The sequence below is a fragment of the Ambystoma mexicanum genome, chromosome 1q (genome assembly GCF_040938575.1).
Source record: "Ambystoma mexicanum isolate Mex_15411 chromosome 1q, UKY_AmexF1_1, whole genome shotgun sequence".
NCBI lineage: Eukaryota > Metazoa > Chordata > Amphibia > Caudata > Ambystomatidae > Ambystoma > Ambystoma mexicanum.
The window spans coordinates 1416066532-1416092446 of NC_090922.1; the positions used below are offsets into that span (position 1 = coordinate 1416066532).

At 47.2% G+C, this 25915-nt stretch overlaps 1 protein-coding gene across 1 annotated transcript in view; it reads right to left on the reverse strand.

The window, feature by feature from the left end:
- The window catches only part of LOC138548587 (uncharacterized), a 603087-nt gene that overhangs the window by 293240 nt on the left and 283932 nt on the right, over positions 1-25915 (reverse strand). The gene's annotated exons all lie outside the window — the stretch shown is intronic.

The window sequence follows — 25915 nt, forward strand, 5'->3', positions numbered from 1 at the left end:
CTGTCTGTAGATCAACATAATCGACACCACCTCTTACTTTTGCTGTTGCCAATGATCCATCAAGAGCCTATTTGGAAAGAAATAACTTGTATTTCCAATATGTGCAGCTGGAACCACATTTTCTGCAGTTGTGGTTTTTGAAGAAAATAAAGTTTTAATGTTATGATATTTAGCATACTGTGTTGATTATATAAATTGTTAGCTTTTTTGATTTGGTCAAATATTATTGAATGTCACATATCATGATTTTATTATGTATTGTATTGCGTGCCATTGAAATAAGAATTAATAAAATTGAAAAAGGCAAAGCCCCATGCCAATTTTAAAGATACTTTGTAATTTAACGCACAGGTGCTTTTGGTGTGGCTTTGCTGAGCTGGATTGCAAAGATTAAAGACTGGAAGAAGAACTCACACACCTGAAATGGAACAAGAAGTATGTTATCATGTGTTATTTCACAGTCGCACACGCATCAATGACTCTTCAAGTATCCAGACTGGTTAGGTTACCCTGCAATTGACCAAAGTAACCTTCCTCCACAAGACTCAACAGCAGACTCAATCGGTCATCATGAAGGCCGAAGGTAGACAAGAGGCACGTCCAGTGATCAGATCTGCGAGCGGAAGCCTTCGGAACAAACTGTGGAGTTTCAGAAAGTAGACTCACTTACCAGTTGTTAATCGTTTGTCTGTGTTTCTTTGAACAGGAAACTCACATGTATCTGGCAACTGCTGTCCCTCGTGTTCCATTTGAGCTTGGGGATTTGCGATGTGTGACCATCTGCAGTCCCTGATGGGTGCTGATGGGATGGTTGCTCTCAGTGAGTGATACTACACCTCCTTTCCATTTGTGTAATAAACAATATAGTTCAAAGTCTCAATACCCGGAAAGAATCTACTCTCTTTTCGATTAGACCTGGGAGAGTCAGGGTATTCATGGGCAGTGCCGAGCCTGGGTGTTCTGGCCTGGTTCTAAGATCCCACCAAGGGCCAAGCCAAGAGCGTGGGCAAATACATCCTGGAATGGAATATTTCAAAGCCACTTACCCAACATAATTTAAATTGTGCTATATGTATATAAAGGAAGAATTTGCAAAAGCTCTTCATAGGAAATACTTTTTTTGGGCACGTTTAGGTTTCTGTTTATTACATTTGTAGATTTCCAGAGACATTCGGGGTCATAACAAGGTTGCCGGTTGGCTGCCGGCAACCTCGGTTGACCGTTTCCGCTCCCAATATCTTGGTAATACCGGGATATTACAAGCCACAGCGTATTATAAGACTCTGTGGGAATGGGATCACTGAAGCACCAGCACTGTTATTAACGGTGCCGGGGCTTCTGTGAATTTACTGCCAGTAGAGGCCTGAACTACCGGCAGGTCAGAGATGCTGGTGGTTCACAGCCCCTACCGGGAAACATTGAGTGAGCCGGTCCGGAAATGATGCTAGTAACATTGTTACTGGCACCTTATTTCCAGACCGGCTCACTTGTAATGAGATTGTCTTCAATTGCTAAACAATTTATCAGAGACACTGGTTCGCCTTCAGGCATGTGTGTCTACTGCTGACAATTTCACCAGTTTTACTAAAAGGTTGTTCACTGGGAACATACATTGCAGTTCCACAGAGGTATTTAAATGCCAATTTCGACAGATGAGGATATTTTGGCACATTGACACATTGACCCTCCCGCCAAGTCAATGTATTCAAGGTATGTGTATAATTCTGACATTGATTTTTTTGTTCCTTTTTCTGCATTCTCTTTCTTTTTTTAAATCAGCATCCAGAAATCAGGAGGTTTCTTATTTTTGGTTGGTGCAGGCTTGCACTCTGAATCTCCTCTGCCAGATGCTGTATTGCCCATAAGCTGGCAGAGTTCCAACTCAAGATGCTTTCATCTGCTTTCATCTTCAAACCCATAAGATTTGAACCTTAGGGTACAAAATTGTTGTCTTGCCAAAAACATGTGGTGTCCAATATTCTCAAATCGCACAAATGTAAGATCTTTTACCGTTCGGCAAAGTAATTGTATCAGATCCACCTTGGCCCGGCAACATAGCCACTACAAAGCCAAAATCCAGAAAACAAAAAAAGCCCATTACAACTCCCGAATCCTGAACTGTGAAAACCCCAGCAAAGAACTCCACAAAATCATCTCTGAATTCACCAAACCATTATGTACCACCACCCAATCGAGTCCCTCTCAATCACTTTGCGACTCAATCTCTCTCCACTTCTACACCACTGATCTCGAAAGAACAACTTCTCTAATCAACAAACTGGCCCTCTTGCACCCACCACACAATCCACCCACCCCACCTGCCAACCCACCACCTGCAACTGCAACCCACCCGACTTTTAACTCCTTCACACCAATATCAACTGACAAACTTCTCTCCGCCCGCATACCATCCAGCTCCCCGCTAGACCCCTGCCCAGCCTCAACCCTCAAAGAAATATTTGCATCTACCTGCGCAGGAGAACATGCAAGAACCATCATAAACGACTCCCTATCCTCAGGATTTTTTCCCGACGCGTTCAAAACTGCTCATGTCAAGCCTCTTCTAAAAAAACCTTCCCTAAACCCTCACAACCGAAAAAACTACTGCCCCATCTCAAACGCTAGGTTCCTTGCTAAACTCATCGACCGAACTGCGTACTCCCAACTAAATGCCTTTGTCGAAGCCAACAATCGCCTAGACCCCACTCAATCAGGTTTCAGACTCCGATACGGAACCAAAACCACCCTAACCTCAATCTGGGATGACCTTAAAAACACTGCAGACTATGCGGGATGCGCAGCACTAATCCTTCTTGACCTATCCGCCGCCTTTGACACAATCAACCATTCAATCCTCCTTGACCGCCTCCACTCCCTAGGAATCCGTGGAAACACCCTCAAGTGGATAGCATCCTTCCTCAACAATAGGAACCAAATAACCGTACTCTCCTCCTTTACCTCCGTCGCCCGACCAGTCAGTACCACAGTTCCACAAGGAGCGTACCTATCAGCCCTCCTGTTCAACCTCTATATGTCCACCCTCCCACGAATAATCTGCTCACACAATATCCTGTGCTACAACTATGCCTACGACACCCAACTAATCCTAAAACTCCTTAACTCAAAACCCAGCTGCCAACCCAACCTCGCCGCCTGCCTCCTTGACATTGACTACTGGATGACAACAAACCACCTCCTTTTAAACCCCTTCAAAACTGAAATCATGGTGGGTGGCAACACCAAACTTCTTTCATACACTCTACCCTGGCCATCTGCCATCGGCAATTCCCCAGACAGCCTCAACCTCAGTAAAAAACCTTGGATGCACTCTCGAGTCTGACCTAACCCTCTCGCACCAAGTCAACAACGTCTTTAAGTCGGGAGGCGTGCCCAGCAGCCATCCGATGAGGACGTGAGCCCGCGCTGCTCCCGCGCCACTGGCCTCATCCTGCTAAAATCCTGCTAAAATATATATCCGAGCTGTACCCTGAAATACTCCAGCGGTGTGTGAGACTCTCCTGCACCGAATCGCGGTGCTCCGACGCAAATCTGTAAAAGGAATCGCCGTCCAGATCGAGTGGAAGTTGCAGGAACCGTGACAAGTGCTGAGCCCAAGATGGCCGCCATAACCGCGAGCGCGTACTAACTGTCGACCGGCGGCCGGCGCACACTCCACCGGGCCCTGCAGTCAACATCCTGACCGCGGTGGCGGGGCGGTACTGTGGTCGCAGGCCCAGATCACCTGGCGAGAATCCAACCGAACCGGGGCCTGAAGAGGGCCCGGGGCGGGAAGCCCGGCGTGTCAGTATTGGCACGGAAGAAGACGCACGGCATACCGGCTGGTGATCCGACTAGCGCGCCCCCTACAACCGGAGACGTGGACCCGCTGATCGAGGCCTGATACATCCGGCGATGTGGTAAGGAGAGGGGAAGGTGGGATAAAGAGTGCTGGTGAACCGCCTTCCCTCCCCCCACGGGCAAAGGGCCTCCAGACGGTGCCGCGATCCCCACCTGCGCCTGCCAGGAGATAGAACCACAGAACTGCTGAAAGTGGGCTAACAGATATTGTTTGGTCAAGGGAATGGTTAAGCCAGCACAAGCATAAATATCCGCCGGTCGCAGCGGGCCCAGCACCACCATTAGTGCCTACCCCCAGCACCGGCCGGACCCCCCACTCCTGGTACCAGACACCAGCACACTGCAACAGTGCCACGCTAAACAGAGAATGGGTAAGGAGAAGCCCAGGAAAACATCCTCACAGAGCAGGATCGAGCAGTATGCAGCGACGCCAGCACCCCGCTCACCAGAGAGGCCACCGCCGGTCGACCTGGACCATGTGGATAATATTTCCTTAAAAGATATCATGAGTGCCATCACCAACTCCAGGACCTCGATGGAAAAAAAGATGGACAGCATCGGTGCAGACGTGTCCCTGCTACACCATGATCTGCAAAAGCTGACCTCCCGTACGGGAGAGGCAGAGGCGCGAATCTCTGAAACCGAGGACGGCCTGCGAGGCGTAAATAGGCAAGTGGCGAGTATGCTAGCACGGATAAAGACCCTGGAGGCAAGAGTGGACGATAGCGAGGGTAGATCCCGGTGCAATAATATCCGCATAATCGGCCCACCGGAAAAAGCCGAAGGGGAATGCATGGAACTTTTCCTTGAGGACTGGTTGACGAATATTTATGATAGAGAGGCATTTTCTAAATTCTTCTCCATCGAGCGGGCCCATCGCATCCCAGCTGGCAAAGTGATACCAGAAGCTCCACCACGCACAGTAATTGCCAGGTTTCTGAACTATAGGGACAGAGACACGGTACTCCAACTGGCAAGATCGAAGGGCATGGTCACATTCAACGGATCCAAAATAGCCTTCTTCCCCGATTTCACCAGGGAAGTTCAGAAAGCACGACAGTCATTTGACCCGCTTAAGAAACGTCTACAATCAGTGGGTGTCAAATATGGACTGCTCTTCCCTGCCCAACTCAAGAAATACCATGGGGGCACGACCGTGCACTTCACCGACCCCAGAGGGGCGTGGAACTGGGCCGAACGGCACATAGAAGGGGACTGGAACACGGAGGGGAGAAGGAGAGATAGACGCAACAGTCCTCGCCTAGAACGCCCGCCAGAGCTGGGCCAACAGCAGCGTCCACAACCAGGAAACCCTCTGCGGGGAGAAATATGAACTGGGAGCAGTTTTGGGCAGAAAGCCAAAGCTACTGAGCCTAGGAGCACCACAAAATCTTTCACCCCCCACGCCGACCTACGCACGGAATACAACCAGGCCAGTGGCCGAACAGCCACCCACCCCACGAGCAAAGACTAAAACCAAAGAAGTCCGCGACAGCACCACTGACAGTTGTGTAAGCTAAGAAGTTCATATGCCAATGAGAGTGGCTTAGTTAAGGTTTACTTGTTCTGTTTAAATTTCGGGCGACAGATACTCCAGGTTGGGTGGGAGTATAGGGAGGGGGGTTAGGTAACACTACCGGGGCAGTAGATGCCTTCAGGGGAACAAGAGATGGAGCAGGGGGGAGGGGGAGTTCTTACCCTTGTTCTGGGTTTTGTCTTTATTTTTGTTCATGTATGGTCCGACAACACTAAATATTCACTCCTACAAACCTGCATCACACGGCGAAACAATAGTTTGTGCATCTTCCCGGAATCCTACACATACTGCTCAACAGCAACCCACCCCCCAACCAGATGACGAATGCTAGATTTGATACGAAAACATTACGTCTCCTGACTTGGAATGTCAATGGGCTGGGTAGTGGGATAAAACGCAGACTTGTCACCCAAGCATTAAACAGGCAAGCGCTGGATGTGGCGTTGCTCACAGAAACACACCTAGCGGGCACCACATGCAACTTATTTAAACGTGGTAACTATCGTACAGCACTGCACTCGGGTTTTACTTCAGGCTCCAGAGGGGTCCTCATACTGATCCATAAGAAGCTGCCGTTGACACTGTCCAGTGTGTCACAGGACACGGGAGGCAGATTTGTGCATATGACAGGGACCCTATGGAATCGAACCATAACAATACTAGCTGTGTATGCACCACCCGCGCTGTTGCCAAACCTCATAGAAGAAATAACCCCCCTAATAGTACAAGATTCCTCAGACACACTAATCCTTGGTGGCGACTTTAACGATGTTATGAACCTGGGTATGGATCGTACACATCTAAGGGGCAGGAATCCTGACACGCACACTAGGCTAGCCACCTTCATATCAGCACTGGGACTGAGGGATGTATGGCGTGACCTCCACCCCGAGGGGCGAGAATACTCTTTCCACTCAGGCGCCCATGCTTCCCTCTCTAGACTGGACTATTTCTTTGTTCCGACCACAGAGGTGCATAGGGTACTTAGTGCCACGCTACTTCCACGCGGCATCTCTGACCACTCGCCCCTACTAATAGATCTAACAACGTCAAGGCCTATTCCTCCACCTTCATGGCACCTTAACAACTATTACTTAGGCTTCCCGGAGCTTGTAGAGCGTATTCAAGAAACCACAACCAATTACTTTGAACTAAACGCTGGGTCAATTGATGATCCAAGTCTGCTGTGGGAGGCGTACAAGCCGGTATTGCGGGGAGAGATTATCTCCTGGACAACGGCGCACAAAAAGGCTCAAATGCAAAAAGTAAATGAGGCTGAAGAACAGGTGGAACGTGCAGAGCGCGCACATCTGGCACGAGACCTGCCTGAAACGAACCGAGCACTGGTCCTTGCCCAAAAAAAAATGCACAATGTAGCCCTAGACAACGCTAAACAGGCGCACACCACGATGCGCGCCAGACTGTATGAGACTGGTGATAAGGCGGGTAAATTGTTAGCCTGGCTGGAGCGCAGGGATGAAGGGCACAAACAGATCAGGATGATCAAACCCGACAATTCGGAACCACTGTGGACAGATCAGGCTATCGCAGAAGGCTTTGCAGCCTACTATGCAATGCTCTATGGGTCACTGGAAGCCCCCACTAACCTCTCCGTGTTGAACGGGATCACCCTTCCCAGCCTAATGGACACACAGAGAGATCTACTGGAGGCAACCATTACTGAAGAGGAACTAGGGATGGCCATGTTACAACTACATCCCGGGAAAACACCGGGGCCGAACGGCTTCCCGGTGGAGACATGGAAAAGGATAGAACCAAGTGCGATACTTCCACATCTCCTGCAGATGTACACACACTCGAGGGAGCAAGGACAGCTTCCCCCAGACCTAAGAAGAGCAACTATAATAGTGATCCCCAAGCCAGATAAGCCGCCAGAGAAATGTAGTTCGTACAGGCCGATTTCGTTAATCAACACTGAGACCAAAATCCTGGCGAAAGCATTAGCAAATCGTCTGCAGAAAGATATCCTGTCACTTATACACCAAGACCAGTGCGGCTTTATGCCCCAGAGGTCTACGCGCATGAACATACACAGACTGCATGCTGCACTCGAAAAATCCTCCCTATTGCGGGGTCCCCTGGCGCTTCTAGCAATAGATTTTGAGAAAGCCTTCGATTCGGTGCACTGGCCAGCACTATGGGAAATAATGCGTCGAATGGGTTTTGGTGACCAATTCTTGGGATGGGTGCAGCTGCTATACAAGTCCCCAGAGGCCGTGACCAGAGTAAATGGGTGGCTCTCGCAGCCGTTTAAACTGGGCAAGGGGACACGACAGGGATGCCCCTTGTCTGCAATGCTTTTTGCGCTTGCCATAGAGCCGTTGGCGATTCTATTAAGAGAATCACAAATGTGAAAGGGCTTCCGGTGGACAGAAGACTGGGAGGATAAGGTCTCACTGTATGCGGACGACCTGCTCCTGTATCTATCAGACCCCATAACCTCTTGTCCTGCAGTGATACGCTTACTGAAGGAATATGAATCCTTTAGTGGTTTGACGGTAAGCTGGTCGAAATCCACACTGTTCCCACTGAGAGAGACGGGTAGCGTAGAGATACAGAACTGCCCCTTTCGTGTGGAAGTTAACCAGTTTCGCTACCTGGGGGTTCAGATAACGACGAATCTAAACGAGTACGTAGAAAAAAACCTCCACCCAATCATAAACCGCTTTGCAGAGGACGTCAAACACTGGACCGCCCTGCCACTGACCCTACTGGGGAGAGCCGCACTATTTAAGATGATGGCACTACCTAGATTCCTGTACATACTCCAAAACGCCCCGTTATACATCCCCAGACGGGAGTTCACAGAATCGACAGAATCCTCCGGAAACTCCTGTGAAACAATGGACACCCGAGAATCGCGCTCCCTATCCTGCAGCGCTCCATCTGGGAGGGAGGCATAGGATTGCCGCGTATACAGACGTACTATTGGGTGAGTCAGATGGCAGTGATAAATGACCTATTACACGGCAACGCCTCGCTACCTCACATTAAATCTGATACCCTAGATGGAGCAAACATAACCCCACTAGAGTCCCTATACCAGAAAACTAATAGCAACACCACCAAAACAATGGCTACTCACCGGGCATTAATCTGGGCAGAGGCGCATAAACACATAAACTGGGAAGGGAAAACCACACCGGTACAGCCACTGTGGGTAAATAAACACATCCCTGAGCTGGACAGGCTCCCAAAATGGCGGAACTGGGTAACTGCGGGAATAACAAAAGTGGGAGATGTGATTCGGGACGGGGGAATTGTGACATTCGAGAGGTTGGTGGAGGAGTTTAACCTCCCTGTCACTGACCGATACCGGCATATGCAATTAAGTCATTCTCTACAGCGGTACTTGCCTGACCTACGGGACATGGCAGACTGCACCCCCATAGAGAGGAACCTGGTACTAGATAGTATAGACGCCAAAATCACCTCAGTGATGTACAATGTTCTCACCTCGTTCGCCACACCGGAGCTGTCGAGTCTAAAATCTAAATGGGAAAGGGATGTGGGAGAAATACTGCCTGAAGACTGGATAACAATCCTAATGTACCCGAGGGAAACTGCCATTTCGGCCAGATTACGCCTTGTCCAGATCAAAATACTGCATAGAGTCTACTACCCACGGGTTGCATTGTACAGATGGGGTAAAACCACAGACCCAAACTGCCTGCGCTGCCACCAGGAAGAGGGCACCTTTTTCCACATCATATGGGACTGTCCACGCATCACGCTATACTGGCAACACTGCTGCGACACACTTAGTAAGGTACTGGGTCGGACTGTGCCCAGAGATCCGAAATTGATGTTGCTGGGTGTCGAGGAAGAGGGTGAGATGTCTCGCACCGACAAACTACTGTTTGCAACCACCATGGCACTGATCAAGCACAACATTGCCAGGCTATGGGGCTCGAACGTAACCCCTGAGCATGCACAATGGTTAGATGATGTAGAAGCATGCATTGCGATGGAGCGAAGAGTATATGCGGCCAGAGGATGCCCTGGGAAAGCGGGGAAAATATGGGAAAAGTGGGAGAACGCACAATAAAACTATTGTATGACACAGGCCGGTGGCCAGTATGTAATGGCAAAGCAAGAGTGCACAAGTATTTGTTAACATATCCTTAAATTGTTGAAAGATGGACCATATTTTCTCTTATGATGTTATTGATGGTTGGACCCCTTCAGGGTCACTGTTCTTTTTGTGTATGATGTAATAAAATCAATAAAATTGTTTGATCGAACAACGTCTCTAAGTCCTGCCACTACCACCTCAAAATTCTTAGGCGCATTTTTCCATACCCCAACAGACTTACCGCAGTCCAATCAACTGTAATGTCAAGACTAGACTATGCTAACTCCCTCTACCTCGGAGTCCATGCATACCACCTGACTAAGCACACAATGCCGCAGCCAAACTTCTACTAGCACTTGGGCCAAGAGATCACACCTCCCCAGCTCTCAAAACTCTGCACTGGCTCCCGGTGGGCTGAAGGGTGACCTTCAAAACCTTATGCATCTCGCATCGAGCAATGCCCAAAACCGGACCTCAATATCTTCAGGACAAACTAAGACCCTACCATCCACCTTGCACTCTAAAATCAAGCTCTGCCCACCTCCTAGTGATACCAAAAACCAACTCAGTTAGATAAGGTGGATCATCTTTGTCAGCCCTAGCCCCCACTCTGTGGAACTCACTTCCACCCCACATCCGACTCACCGAAGACCTCATGTCTTTTCCGCAAATTACTGAAAACGTGGCTCTTCTCCTAAAATTCGACTCTTAAACACAAAGGGGGTCATTATGACCCTGGCGTTAAGGGTGTAATGGCGCCATAAAAGGTGTCGGCGCCGTTAAACCCTTAACGCCTGATTACGAGGTCCCTTTGCGGGTCCCAACCTTAACGCCTGGTCTGGACCAACCGTTAAGGTATGGACCCGCAAAGGGACTTCCGAGGTAATTACGGTACCGCAATTTGCAGTACCGTAATTACCGCCTTCCCCAGTACCATTGAGCCCTATGGGGCAAAAATGGCAATGGGGAAGGGCCAATGGTAAATGGGGAATTACCGCCCCGCCAACCTTGGAATGGGGCGATATTTCCCCATTTACCATTGGCGGACTCGTTACAATACCGGCAGCAACCATGGTGCTAATAGCACCATTGGTTACCTCCGGTGTTGTAATGAGGGGCCAAACAGTATAAACAGCGACAATAAACAGTAACCCAAGATTGCTGAATCAAAAACAACAATCCAGCATCGAGACCCGATCGAGAAAAATGGAAAACTAAAACTGCCAGTGTAAATTAAAACGGATAAACTGATGAAGTGTATGGAACGGATGAAGTGGATGGAACGGATGAAATGAATGGAACTGATGAAGTGGATGGAATGAATGAAGTGGATGGAATGGATGAAGTGGATGGAACAGACGAAGTGGATGGAACAGATGAAGTCGATGGAACGGACGAAGTCGATGGAACGGACGAAGTGGTTGGAACGGACGAAGTGGATGGAACGGACGAAGTGGATGGAACGGATGAAGTGAATGGAACTGACAAAGTGGATGGAACGGACGAAGTGGATAGAACTGACAAAGTGGATGGAACGGACGAAGTGGATGGAACGGACGAAGTGAATGGAACGGGTAAAATGGATGGAACGGATGAAGTGGTTGAAACGGATGAACTGGATGGAACAGAGGAATTGGATGGAACGGATGAAATGGATAGAACAGATGAAATAGATTAAACGGATGAAGTGGATAGAACGGAGGAAGTGGATGGAACGAGTAGAACGGATGAAGTGGATGAAGTGGAGGAAGTGGTTGGAACGGATGAAGTGGGTGGATGGAACGGATGAAGTGGATGGAACAGATGAAGTAGATGGAACGGAGGAAGTGGATGGAATGGATGAAATGGATGGAACAAATGGAACGGATCGAACGGATGGACGGATGCAGTAGACAGTACAGATGGAGTTGATGAAACGAATATGACAGAGGGAACAGATGGAATGGATCGAGTAGATGGAACAGATGAAGTGGATGAAACAGGTAGAATGGATGAAACAGATGGAGTGGATGGAACAGATGGAGTAGATGATCAGATGGAGTGGATGAACAGATGGAGTGGATGAACAGAAGGAGTGCATGGAACAGAAGGAGTGGGTGGAACAGATGGAGTGGATGGAAATGATGGAGTTGAACGAAAAGTTGTAATGGATAGAACGGATAGAGCAGATGGAACAAATGGAGCAGATTGGAGTGGATGGAACAGATGTAGTAGATGGAGTAGATGGATCAAGTGAAGTGGATAAAACAGATGGAGTGGATGGAACAGATCGAGCAGATGATATGAATAAAGCGGATGGAACAGATCGAGCGGATGGAACAGATGGAGTGGATGGAGCATATGGAGTAGATGGAACGGATAGAGCAGATGGAATTTATAGAGCGGATGGAACAGAACGAGTGGCTGGAACAGATAGAGTGGATGGAACGGATGGAGTGGATGGAACGGATGGAGTACATAGAACGGATGGAGTGCATGGAACGGACGGAAAGGATGGAGTGGATGGAGCAGATAGAGTGGATGGAACGGCCTTATTGAAAACCACCATATCACACTACCACGCTTACTCTCTCCTACACACCACCACTCAACTAGAACACAGCAATACTATGACACATTCGGTATAGCTGTTCTCATACTAACACCCGCCACATACTCCTCATCATCCTAATTAAACACAGCTAACTGAGCACACACCGTTAGCCTAAGCATCTCACCAGGCCTAACGCAGCCAGAAATCAGTCTGGGTGTCAACCCTCCAGAATGAACACATATTCCTGACCTCCCAACCACCACAACTACCACTAAGAAGCAGCTATCATGCAAGTGCCACACCAGCTGCACACATATTCGGTGCACTCACGCACCTTATGATTCTCTCTCTCTCTACTGACTTGAAATACGGTTCCTGAGGGCATTCAACCTACCAGCGCTGTGAGATCATACCAATGATACATAAGGCACTATATAAATGCAAAGTAACATAACATGGAATCATGGCTATTCTGAGTTGTCCCTTGTTGAAACTATGTGACATCAGGTTTACTTGAATTCACATCCTCAGGGTCATTTTCTGGGCCAACTGCTCTGCCTGTGGGATCTTCAGTTATAGCCTTTCGGGCTGCTTGCATTTCGGCTATGATTGGTAGGAGCATCTGGCCTATGCCTATAGATTTTCAGTGGCAATTAAAAAAGGCTCCAAAATCTCTACGGTATCTTTTAACATATCTGCCTCCTGTCCGGGGACAGCCTGCGGTATACTATATGCGCAGCTTGCAATTGCACGTGCGGGGCAGTGAGTGCAGCATTAATAGCAAAATCCTGCTCCTGACCCTCTTCTCCATGTCGTAAATGCCTTTCCACCTGGAAGCCACATCAATGTTTATCTTTGTTTCAGGCACATTATGTCTTACATGCATTTCTATGAACAAGGTGGTAGATGCAGGAAAACTTCTCAGACATTTGGTGATAGAGCGGTAAAGATCACTTTTCTGTCTGCAGACCGGACCTCTTTAATTGCTTTGGTTACAATGAGGTGAAAGCAGTGTGCCATACAACGGATATGCCTCTCTGAGAGGCCAAGAAGATGGATGGTTTCCCAACATTAGAGCTATTGTCTGTTGTGAGGGACCAGATTCGCTCCGGGGGAATGCTACGTTCTTTAAGAATTAAAGGAAGCTGCTCTGCTATGTTTTCAGTGGTATGTTTCTCGGGGAAAGACCTCACTTCTAAACAGACGGTTTTCCTTCCACCATTGGGCTGTTTAAGTGCCTGCCTAGTCAAGGCCAAATATGCATCATTAGCACGTGATGTCCAGATATCAAACGTCAATGCAACATAATCAACCTTACCCATCTACAAACTATGTCATGTTTCAAATATGTGTTCATTTTTGTCAGATTATTATACGGGAACACCCTTCTTGAAAGAAGATCAAAGTTACAATTTAGCTTCCTGAATTTTCCAAAATTCACAAAGGCTGGGAATCTACAGCAGCCATTAGTGAAAGTGCATTAACCAGCTCTTATTTCTCTTTCAGTTTCATTCTCTCTTCCTAAATATCTTCCTTCTCAAACTCTTCCCTCATCCGCCTCCAACTCCCTCAGGGTCAGCCGCTTCTCCAAGCAACAAGTTGGGGGTAGATCTCTCTCTGCAGCAGGGGCCTCCCTCTGGAACAGCCTTCCTGCATCCCTGAAACTTGAGGAGAACCATCTCCGGTTCCGGAAGCCCCTCAAAACCTTCCTCTTTGCTTCTGCTTTCTCTCCCCCTCCACCCTGCTAAATTCCTTACTGAAACTGCACTGATTCTGCAACTGGGCCACTCTCGCCGACCTCGGTCCTGGGGCCAGCCACTCTCCCCTTGCACTGCCTCCCTGGCAACCCCTGCACTGTGGGGCTGTCTCTGTATCCCTACAGCCCCCCCCCCAGCACTTGTCTGCACTTACCTTGCACTTGCCACCAGCTGGCCCTATTTATTTATTATTTTATTTCTATTCTACTTATTTGTACTGCACTCCCCCCCCCCTTCTCCTTGCACTTTTTCCCTTCCCCCTACCCCTGCACTTGCGCGGTCTGAATGACACCTGGCCTAGTAGGATCGTTGTCTGTCTTCCCTTTGTTCCCCCCTCCCTGCCTCGTCACGCCTTGAAACACTTGTGTATAGGCGCGTTACAAATGCCATATCATATCATATCATATCATTTGTTTTACATGGATGAATTGAAACATTGACTTCTGCTTGGGCTCTGGTACACTAGGAGCACGCCTTGCTCTAAACTTGGCTTTATGCGCCTTCTGAAAAAGGTCATGGGGAAATGGATGTCCACGTTCAATGTGCCTCAGATGGTTGCTTGGGGTCCAGCCTCAGACCTTAATAATGGTCCTCTTAACCTTGCACCACTTGCATTTAAAGTCAAAATAGTCCATGCTAGAGGCACTGCCGCCAGAAATACATTTCTCATAATGTTCCTAAATTGGGGCCAAATGGCGCTCATTGCTGCGAGCACTTGTGTTTGGAGCCTGTGAGACCAAAACTGTGTTGAGGGCGGTTTTCTTAGATCCTGGGACATTGGTAGGCTGACTGCAACAACTCCACCTCTTGGGGTACTGACTGGTCCAATGCTAGGGGAAACATCACTCAACCTCAGAAAGATTCTCTTGTGGACACTTTTTTCTGAACAACTTTGTTGCTATGGAAAGGTTGGCTAAAATACTATATATGCGATGGGTGGCACACATCTTTAAGTCAACTTGGGAAAAGAGTTGCGTGCTCATCAGCCTAAACCGTGCAGTAAAAAAAGGGAGTGGGGGTCAGAGACCAGCATATAGGAGCGTTTAAATGATTGCAACATCTTAAGGGCCCTATCTGGCTTCCATTGCCAAGCAACTTCGCAATCACACACTCACAACCCCACTTAACAACCCAAGCGTATGTCCCCCCTACCCCACTACTAATACATTTGCAGACTTTTAATTTAATTTGGGTTCCTGAGGCCAATTCTAGGTATTTGTGGTTGCCTTGCCTGATCCAACTGGTGCTGCATTGCCTGTAGTATCAATGCCACTGTGTTATTTTATGCTGCTGTCGCTAACCGTTCCACAATGAAGTCTTAACTGCCCGCAACTGCTTCAGCGACCACTCCGGGATCCCTCTACTCTATAGAAATAGAATATCTTCTTTTTAAATTAAAGACATTCTTTAGGACCTAAAACAGCCTGCATAAGGGGCACCTTTCATTTGGTGATGCATGTTACTGGCCAGGCATAAGAAACCTTAGGACCTAAAACAGCCTGCATAAGGTGCACATTTCATTTGGTGATGCATGTTACTGGCCAGGCATAAGAAACCTTAGGACCTAAAACAGCCTGCATAAGGGGCACCTTTCATTTGGTGATGCATGTTACTGGCCAGGCATAAGAAACCTTACGACCTAAAACAGCCTGCATAAGGTGCACATTTCATTTGGTGATGCATGTTACTGGCCAGGCATAAGAAACCTTAGGACCTAAAACAGCCTGCATAAGGGGCACCTTTCATTTGGTGATGCATGTTACTGGCCAGGCACAAGAAACCTTAGGACCTAAAACAGCCTGCATAAGGTGCACATTTCATTTGGTGATGCATGTTACTGGCCAGGCATAAGAAACCTTAGGACCTAAAACAGCCTGCATAAGGGGCACCTTTCATTTGGTGATGCATGTTACTGGCCAGGCACAAGAAACCTTAGGACCTAAAACAGCCTGCATAAGGTGCACATTTCATTTGGTGATGCATGTTACTGGTCAGGCACAAGAAACCTTAGGACCTAAAACAGCCTGCATAAGGTGCACATTTCATTTGGTGATGCATGTTACTGGCCAGGCATAAGAAACCTTAGGACCTAAAACAGCCTGCATAAGGTGCACATTTCATTTGGTGATGCATGTTACTGGCCAGGCACAAGAAACTATTCTCCCACTATTACTCAGCAGCCTGTTCAGTCACCTTGCTAACGCGCAAATGCACTACCCCCCATGTATTACTTTAACTACTCGTGGCACAGGAGCAAAGCATGAACTACAAAACAGAAGGGCATGCAATCCTGTGCAAATGATGAACATTTATGCTGGTGAGGTTTGCAGACCGGATCCACTGCTACAGTGGGTTGTGAGACAAAGTAAATGAGCACCAGGCCCCATGTGTACCACGCCCTCACAATTGTTTGCTTTGATCACTATTCCAGCCAAGGGGCAATATAGAAAAGTGTCAATTTCTTTATTCACTTCATAGGGCTCCCCAGCACCTATCACGTGACTCTGCAAGCATGCACATGAGCTTAGATGCCCACTGCTGATATCGAGTGTAAAAACCTGTGGCCAGGACTATGACCATCACTGCGACAGGTGCTACACCACCATTGTTCCCATAGAATATGTCCATCAATATGCCGAGGAGAAGACCATCAGCGTGCTGTAGAAAACACCCATCACTCCACAAGAAAACAAGGCCACCGTTGTGCATTCAAAACGGGTCCATCAATGGCCCAAGGATTTATGAGCACCATTGTGTGGTAATGGTGGGGGGATTCCCTAAATTGTGAATCTGCAAGACTTTGGCCAATGACAGAGACTCTGACGTACCTACACTTGCATTATCTCGAGAAACATCCAGGCTCATACAACTCACCCAATCTTTCCCGTGGCCAGTGTATGAATCTGTGGCAGGGGAACCACAGCACAGATCCCAGACCACACATAGTGTATCCTACACAACACCACACATTGTGAACAGTTAAAGTTCATTACATGGGTAGAGCTGCTAGCATTTTCTTCATTCTTCCCTTATTGGCTATAAACAGTCAATACTTGAACCCTTACCTACATATGTGCACTTGTATATGAAACTATTAGCAATGGACTTGCATATACTTACATGATTCAAGGGAATCAAACACACTGATCAAAGTGTACACCTTTGGTCCCAGGGTGAATCTTCTAGTGAGTCTTGACTAAGAATCACTTTATACTAACAGTACTACAAGACCAAGCATCACCAGGAATTGACCTCTGCTGTTGCCACGGTTAGACACTGTATTGTATTTGTGCAAATGAATGCACACCATAGGAAATACTGTAATATAGCTCACTGTTCTTCAATTTCCCTCATCCCATGCTTTTGGTGTGTTTTTCGGCAAAAATGTCAAAGGGTGATATGAAATCTGTGAAAGGTTGAGACTTCCCCTTTTACTTTTCATGAAAACTTTGATTTTCGGAACTGTGACAGTAAAATTGTGTTTGTTCTACATGGTTGAAACCGTAGACATGATGTAATAACCTAAAAATGTCAATAAAACTTTATTTAAAAAAAAAATATGGATTCCAGTTCTTTGTCTTAGAAGGGATTATATACACTATGCAGTCCATTCAGTACATTTTAAGGCCCTGATGAACTCAGGTCTCCATGAATGCGGGGACACCACTTGCCGTAACCAGTTGTCCAAGATCACTCCATTAAGCGTAGGAATGGTACTCAAACCTTTTTAATAACTGCGATCTGATTATCAGATAAGGGTACTTATCTTTACATATCATAAAGGCTGTATTGGTAACTGGGGCAATTTGTACATTGTGATATATTTTATTAAACTCTGCACTTTTTTAAAACTATTTTCATTGGATCATTGAATGGTGTTTGTATTTGATACCTATGTGAGTGTGAAGGGAGCCATCTTGGAACAATTATTTTTGATCAAATGTACACTTAATTAATATGTTTTGTATATAGTCACTTTCTTCACTTTTGTAATATGGTGGTTGCAATGTAATTTCATATGGTGCGAGGTGCTGTGAGGGGAAGTGAGGCTAAGTGAATAAAGCAGTTTGGTATTTCGGGAGTTGGACAGAGGCTGAGGGGCGCCACTTGGCGGCGTAACAACATTAACATAGAGTCTGCTTTGTTTTGCCCTCCGCGTGCCTGGAGCCTTGAAGTCCTGCACCAGGGCTCAGTCCTGCTGACTGGAGAATTAATCCGACTTATGAGATCAACTGTGGTGAGTGATTAACAGAGCTTCCCGGGAAACTATCTTCACTAATATCTTTTTTGCTGTATGAGTTACAGTGGGGGTTTGGTGGAGACAAGTAGACTGTGCAATTATTGCAGGAAGAGTGGGTAAGTCCCTTTACATCCACTGACTTTGGGTCGCGCCCCTCTCATCCGTCGTTCACGTTCATAACTGAGACTATTGGGGTCATTACGACTCTGGCATTAAGGGTTTAACGGCGCCGTAAAAGGTGTCAGCGCCGTTAAACCCTGAACGCCTGATTACGAGGTCCCTTTGCGGGACCCGACCTTAACGGCTGGTTTTACCAGCCGTTAAAGTAGGGTGCTGCAAAGGGACCTCGGTACTAATTACGGTACTGCAATTTGCGGTACCGTACTTAGCGCCTTAGCCAGTCCCATTGAGCCCTATGGGGTGAAAATGGGAATGGGGAAGGGCCATGGTGAAATGGGGAAATACCGCCCCGCCAACCTTGGCATGGGGCGGTATTTCCCCATTCCACCATGGCGGACTCGTTACAACACCGGCACCAACCATGCTGCTAATAGCGCCATGGTTTAGCGCCGGGTTGTAATGGGGGCCTATGTGTTTGAGGCTAATGCCACTCTGCATGGACGACTTGAGCGGTGGCAAGCTGAAAATGCCTCCACGCCCCAAGTTATCCTTGCTCAAATCACTGATGGCGAAATGCTGGCTGCCATTAATCTACCTCTACCCTCTTACCTGTTGACCTAACATCAGCGTCTCCTGGGGCAAAGGACGAGTTTGTGTCACCCGCTTCACAATCTGAAGTGAAGGAAGCTTAAGGTGCGACTTTGGCCGTTGCAGCGTCTGCACCCCCATCTACAAATCCTCCTAAATAGATCACATCTGTTTTCCCATTTAAATAGAAATCTTGGGCGCCACCTGTGAAGGGCTGAGTGAACCCCACTCCATTAGCTCTTCCTGCTCCTACCTGCAAGGCAAAAAACCTCGGGGTCATCTTCAACTCCACACTCTCCGTCTCTCCTCACATTTCTGACGTTTCTAAGAAGTCACACTACCAGCTGCACCTCCTCAGAGGTATCCTTCCTTTCCGCTCCTTCCCCCAGAAGCTCACTGTCTCCAGAGCCCTGGTTCTCTCGAAGCTGGACTACTGTAACGGCCTCTATCTAAATCTTCCTGCCTCTACTCTCCGCCCGCTGCAACTCATCCAGAACAGGACTGCGAGACTTGTCCTTGGCCTCAAGCCCAGGGACCGTATCTCTTCAGGACTGAAATTGCTACACTGGCTCCGTGTGGCTGCGAGGATTAAGTTCAAAACCCTCTGCATTATCCACAAGGCCTTCTGGGGCCTTGGGCCAAAATACCTTCAACTCTCTCTTCCTAAATATCTTCCTTCTCGAGCTCTTCGCTCATCCGCCTCCAACTCCCTCAGGTTCAGCCGCTTCTCCAAGCAACGAGTTGGGGGGAGATCTCTCTCCGCAGCAGGGGCCTCCCTCTGGAACAGCCTTCCTGCCTCCCTGAAACTTGAGGAGAACCATATCCGGTTCCGGAAGCACCTCAAAACCTTCCTCTTTGCTTCTGCTTTCTCTCCCCCTCTCCCCTGCTAAATCGCTGAAACTGCACTGAATCAGCAACTGGGCCACTCACCAATCTCGGTCCTCGGCCCAGCCACTCTCCCCTGCACTGCCTCCCTGGCAATCCCTGCACTGCGGGACTGTCTCTGTATCCCTAGAGCCCCCCTTCCCAGCACTTGTCAGCACTTATACTGCACTTGCCACCAGCTGGCCCTTATTATTATCTTGTATTTTACTAATCACTTTGTACTGCACTTTCCCCTCTCCCTTTCCCCCTTGCACTTTTCCCGTCCCCTCTACCCATGCACTTGCGTGATCTGAATGACACCTGGCCTAGTAGGATCGTTTGTCTGTCTCCCCTTGTTCCCCCCTCCCTGCCTCGTCGCGCCTTGAAACACTTGTGTATAGGTGCGTTAAAAATGCCATATCATATCATATCATATCATAAGACGCTGCCGTTTCTCAGAACTTATTGGCCCACTCTGTTTCATTAAATCATCTCGCCACTGATCAGAGCTTTCCAGATACCCCTCCGGAGATGGCCCAATGTTATGTTCCTGACTTTGACTCTTCTTTCTCCTCGATTGGTCCCTGGCCCCACTTTTGGTCATCGAAAAAAGCAGACGTTCCTTTTCTAACACATAAGGAGGGGCTGTCTCCTGGGTAACAATCACTAGTGGAGATAAATCAGGTTTTGTGTATTTTGGATACACTGTACGAGAGCCTAAAAGCTGCGACGAAAGCAGATTTGGTGTTGTTAGAATCGCTTCTCTTTAAGTTTGACAACATAAAACTGCACGTCTTTGCCAAAGAATTTCTGTTTAGTTAAGGTTTGAGTAAACCTAATGATCATGCTTCATTGCAAGTAGGGAATATCTGTGTGCCGGACGTCACGGCTGAATTGATAAAAGCAAAGGGTAGATCCATTCCTGCCTCTTCCCAGGGATTAGCTTTGGGCAGAGTTGTCAATTGTGAAGAGGCTTTAACCTGTGTGATGGAGGCAGCTAACATTGTTGCATCTACTCTGGGCGCCTGCACTGGCGCTTCACTCAGGTCCAGGGGTAAATCTGTTCCATCTCGCCTTCAGGGTCTGTCCTACGGTAACCCGGTCATCTGTTTGCCTGATACCCCTCCTGGTAAGGTGAGCAATACTAACATACATATTAGAGAAGGATGGTTGCCTTATACCCCTCCTGGTAAGGTGAGCAATACTAACATACATATTAGAGAAGGATGGTTGCCTGATACCCCTCCTGGTAAGGTGAGCAATACTAGCGGCTGTGTGGGCTCTGTTGCACTTGTTAGTGCTGCCTCCTGTCTATCGTTGAGGGCTGTGAAACGGAAGGCGATACAGAAGAAGAAATCAAAAAATTCCCTCGCTTTTAATCTGAACACACCTGCATATTGGCAATTTTTAAAATCTCTTTTATCACAGTCGGCAGTGAAAATACCTTATCTTAATCAGCTAAAGGAACTTCGCAATCAATTTCCAACCATCCTTCTCTAATATGTACCACAGATGTGCCTGAAAGTTCTACAGTTGACCCTAGCAAGGTCGTATTACCATCGGTTCTATGTCATTTCATCGACACCAGTTTGTTCGACATGTGTTTTTACAAAAAAATGTTGTTGGAAAAAAACTCATCAAAATTATTTTTTAATTATTTTGAGGGGTTACCCCCCAAACCCTATCCTCTACCTATTTTCTGTTATTCCTGACCGCCGCAACCCTTTATATGCCCTTTTCCATCCCCCCAAAAAATTCAATTAGTTTTTTCAGCAAAAACCATTTGTAAAAACACTCACCGAAAAAACATGTGTCGATGAAAGGATGTCATACCATTACCATCATCGTCGCCAGCAGAATTTTCTCGTCCAGGTGAAGTGTCTTCTACTCAGCTTCACTTGCCCTTAATGGCTCACCTGGCAAGCACGTCATCAACAAATGTGGCCTCCTTACCTTCATCTTCAGGACCTTCTCAGTCATCTTCTGTGGGTGCCCAACATTGACAATCATACATAATCATCAAAAACATGCCCCATCCTCTTCTGCTCGCTGGCAACAACTTTTATTGGCTTCCTGAGTCGCTCCAGGTAATGGCCGGTTGAAGGAAAAACACTAAGTGGGTCCCACATCTGAACAGGCCCCTAAGTGTTTTGTGAACAATGAGGGCTGTGTATTTGAATGGTGTCCTTTGGGTCCGGAGGCTCTGGGCATTGGATCCAAACAGGGTAGGAGGTCGGGTCAAGATGTTGTTGATCAGGAACCTCTGCGTGGAATCTTATTTGAAAGTGTCATCCCTGAGAACAAACACTTGAACTTGAGTCGAACAAACAATTTACATTGATTATCTGAAGTGCCTAGCCTTGTGGGGACATCTACCTATGATTTGAAAAGGGTGCAGATCACTCTGTTGTTTATTTTAATTCGAAATGTGTGCATGACACAGTTTTGCAAGAATTCTAATCCCTACAAGTGTCCGGATTTGATCTATCACGGTACACTGGAAGAAAAAGGGTGGATAATGTATTAATGTATTTGTATTCAGTTTATAAATTAACTTTTACAAAATTAATAATAATATAAATTCTTGATAGTATTATGACAGAGGATCATACATCAAACGTACATTGCAGATAGGATAAAAAGAACATAATGCATACAAATCTTAATACATCACACATATTCTGTATTAGAGCATATTTTATAAATGTCACATTATTTCATTAATCCTAAAATGCATAAAATCACATAAACACCTAAAACATTCTTTTACGATTATCAATGTTTGTGTTCTCACATCAACACCCGCCTTCTGTGTATTAATGCCATTTACAGCATCAAGTTACTTTTTCGAGGTACTTTTTCACCCAGCACCAGACTCTATATAGGTGTAATGTTGTGACACTAACCTGTCTCGTGCAGCAGTCTACGAGGCAATTGGGGAGTCCCCTGAGGCCCCTAACACCTCCCTCCTCCCTAAGAGGGAACCGAAGGGGTGTGCAAGGGATCCCAGGGAAACCCTCCTGGGGGAAAAAACCTTCCTGGAATGGATGAGAAGCTGGATCGGTCGCGTCTCCGCTGGCTGCAGCTCCTCAAGTTTTACAGGAATCACTGGATCGGGTCACTGTACCTCGGCGAAGTCCTGATTTGAAATAAGTAAACGAGAGATGAGAGAAGGAACTAGGTACGAGAGGAATCAATATAATGATTGGGTAAGTACCTAATTTGTCTGAAAGGGGGGACTATCTGTGGACTGAGGAACGGGAAGGCTAGGCAGGATGGTACGGCTGTAAGAAAGAGTAGAAAAGGAAAGGTAAGCATAGGTAGGAGGGATAGAATAGTAAACCCCCTAGTTGCGAACTCACGTAGCGTCTGTAGAGAGTAGCGACGCTCTGGGCTTCGGCACTGCTGGACCATATCCGGAATCCGTGAGAGAACGAGCTGACGTCAGAGGACATCTGACTTGTGAACGTGAAAACACTGCACCGTAACCCAGAGGATGAGAAGCCATCTTGGAAGAGGGGAAAATGGCGAGTGCACGCAATCTCCAGCGTCGCCACAGGGAACGCCGGTGCCAGCCAGTCGTGACAGTATGCCCCCTTCCGAGGGTAACACCTCCTGGTTTGCCCGGATGACACCTGTGGAAACGGCGAACCAGTAAGGGGGCGTGAACTGCTGAAGCTGGTTCCCACGTACGGTCAGCCACCGAGTAACCCTTCCAGTGGATCAAATACTGCAGTCGACCGCGATGATAACGGGAATCACAAATGCCCAAGACTTCGAACTCCGGACCTTCCATAGTAGCCACTGGAGGCGGGTAAGGCCCTTATAGATCGATCAAAACGATCCGATTTGTGAAGTTTGAGTTGCGAAACATGAAAAACTGGGTAGATCCTGGACCAAGAAGGTGGGAGCTGTAACTCAAAAGCCAAAGAACCTTTTGCTCTCAATACTGTAAAAGGACCAAAATATTTCGGAGACAATTTAGAGGGAACCAGATGTCTGGGCAGAAACTTTGCTGAGAGCCAGACCAAATCCCCCGGGACAATCACTGGAGTCGATGAACGATGCAAGTCAGCATAACGTTTAGAATGCTCTTGAGCTTCCAGTAATGCGGTTCTGGCCAAAAGATGTCCCTGTTGAATGTCGCCTATTAGGGCGTCCACATCTGGAAAGGCCGAAGCTCTGAGAAGAGATGAGGGATAGCAGGAAGGATCGTACCCATAGGTACAATGAAAGGGACTAGTTTTGATAGAAGCATGAGGAGCATTATTGTAGGCAAACTCTGCCAAGGGTAACAAATCCTTCCAATTGTCCTGTGCCACTGATACAAAACAGCGCAGATACGTTTCCAGAGTCTGATTTAAACGTTCAGTCTGCCCATTAGTTTGAGGATGGTATCCCAAACTCAAGGCTCTCTTTATGCCTAAAGCAGAGCAGACTTGTTGCCAATATCAAGAAATATATTGGGAACCTCGATCTGACACTATGCTGTCAGGAAGACCATGCCGGGAAAAGATGGAGTCTATGAACTGTCTTGCCATCTGTGGAGCTGTTGGTACTGAGGGTAGAGCCTGGAAATGAGCCATTTTGGTGAAATAATCCACTGTTACCATAATGGTTGTATGATCTTTAGACACAGGTAAGTCAACGATAAAATCTGTGGAAATCAATTGCCAAGGACGAGTAGGTATTTGGGCTAGAGCCAGCTTTCCCAACGGTTTACTGCGAGGAACCTTGACTTGCAAACAGATCACACAAGAAGAGACGTAATCAGTCACGTCCCTTCTTAAGGTTTCCCACCAGAAATGTCTCAGTATGAGTTCTTGGGTACTGGCTATTCCACGATGTCCAGCAACCATAGAATCGTGACACATGTGCATGACTTCCGTTCGGAGCAGGAGTGAGGGAATGTACACCTGATGACCCCGGTAGAAACATCCGTCTTCGAGACTTAGTCCCCATTTGTCCGCCTGACCTCTAATGGAGTCCATTAAGACTAGAGTTTGGGCTGCTACAGAGTGGAGGAAGTCCTGAACCATAGATATGAACGTAGCATGAGGAAACAATTTCTCGGTCTGAAAACCAGATTTGCAATCCGGATCTCTGCGAGATAGAGCGTCAGCTTGAAGATTGGTTTTACCTGGAATTATAGTGAAAGTGATATTGTAAGGAGAGAAAAAATGGGCCCATCTTGCTTGCCGGCTGTTACGAGTTTCAGCGTATTGTAAACTCTTGAGATTCTGATGGTCGGTGCGGACCTCAATGGGATGTTGGGAACCCAACAGGAGATGTCTCCATTCCTGAAAGGCCCGTTTTATCGCCAGCAACTCTTTCTCTAACACCGTGTAATTGATCTCAGAGGAAGAAAAAGTCTTGGACAGAAAGGCCACAGGGTGTTCTGGTCCGTGAGTAAAGGCTTGTTTAAGTACCGCACCCAACGCAAAATGGGAGGCATCAGTTTCCACTATAAACGGTAAGCTTTGATCTGGGATTCGTAAGAGAGGAGCAGAAGTAAAGAGAGTCTTCAAAGTATCAAAGGCTGACTGGGCGTCTTCTGTCCAATAAAAAGGCTTTCCCTTCTTGAGTAGTCTTGTAAGGGGCAGAACGATTGATGAAAATCCTGCTATAAATTTCCTATAGAAATTCGAAAACCCCAGAAATCTCTGTAGTTCCTTGACAGAACTAGGAGAGGACCATTCCAGAATAGCGGTCACCTTGCGAGGATCCATGGAAATTCCAGTAGGGGACAAAACGAACCCCAGGTACGTGACTGTAGACTGATGGAATATACATTTTTCAGGCTTGCAATAGAGGTGATTACTTCGTAATCGGTGTAACACCTGACATACGTGTCGGTGATGTTCTTTAGGATTCCTGGAGAATACCAATATGTCGTCAAGATACACCACTACCGTATGAAGAAGGAGGTCTGAGAATATATGGTCAATGAACCTTTGAAAAACTGCCGGGGCATTCGCGAGTCCGAAGGGCATTACTCGGTATTCAAAATGTCCAAAAGGGGTACGAAACGCGGTCTTCCACTCATCCCCTTCCTTGATTCTAATGAGGTGATATGCCCCTCTGAGGTTCAACTTTGTGTAAATAGTTGCCCCTTTTACTGCTTCTAGGATGTCCGGTATTAAGGGCATTGGGTATCGATCAGGAATCGTGATCTTATTAAGACCCCTATAATCAATGCAGGGATGTAATTCGTCCGTGTCCTTCTTAGCTATGAAGAATAATGATGCACCTGCAGGGGATGTCGATTCCGTAATCAAACCGTTTCTGAGGTGGGTATCCAAATACTGCCGTAGGACTAATT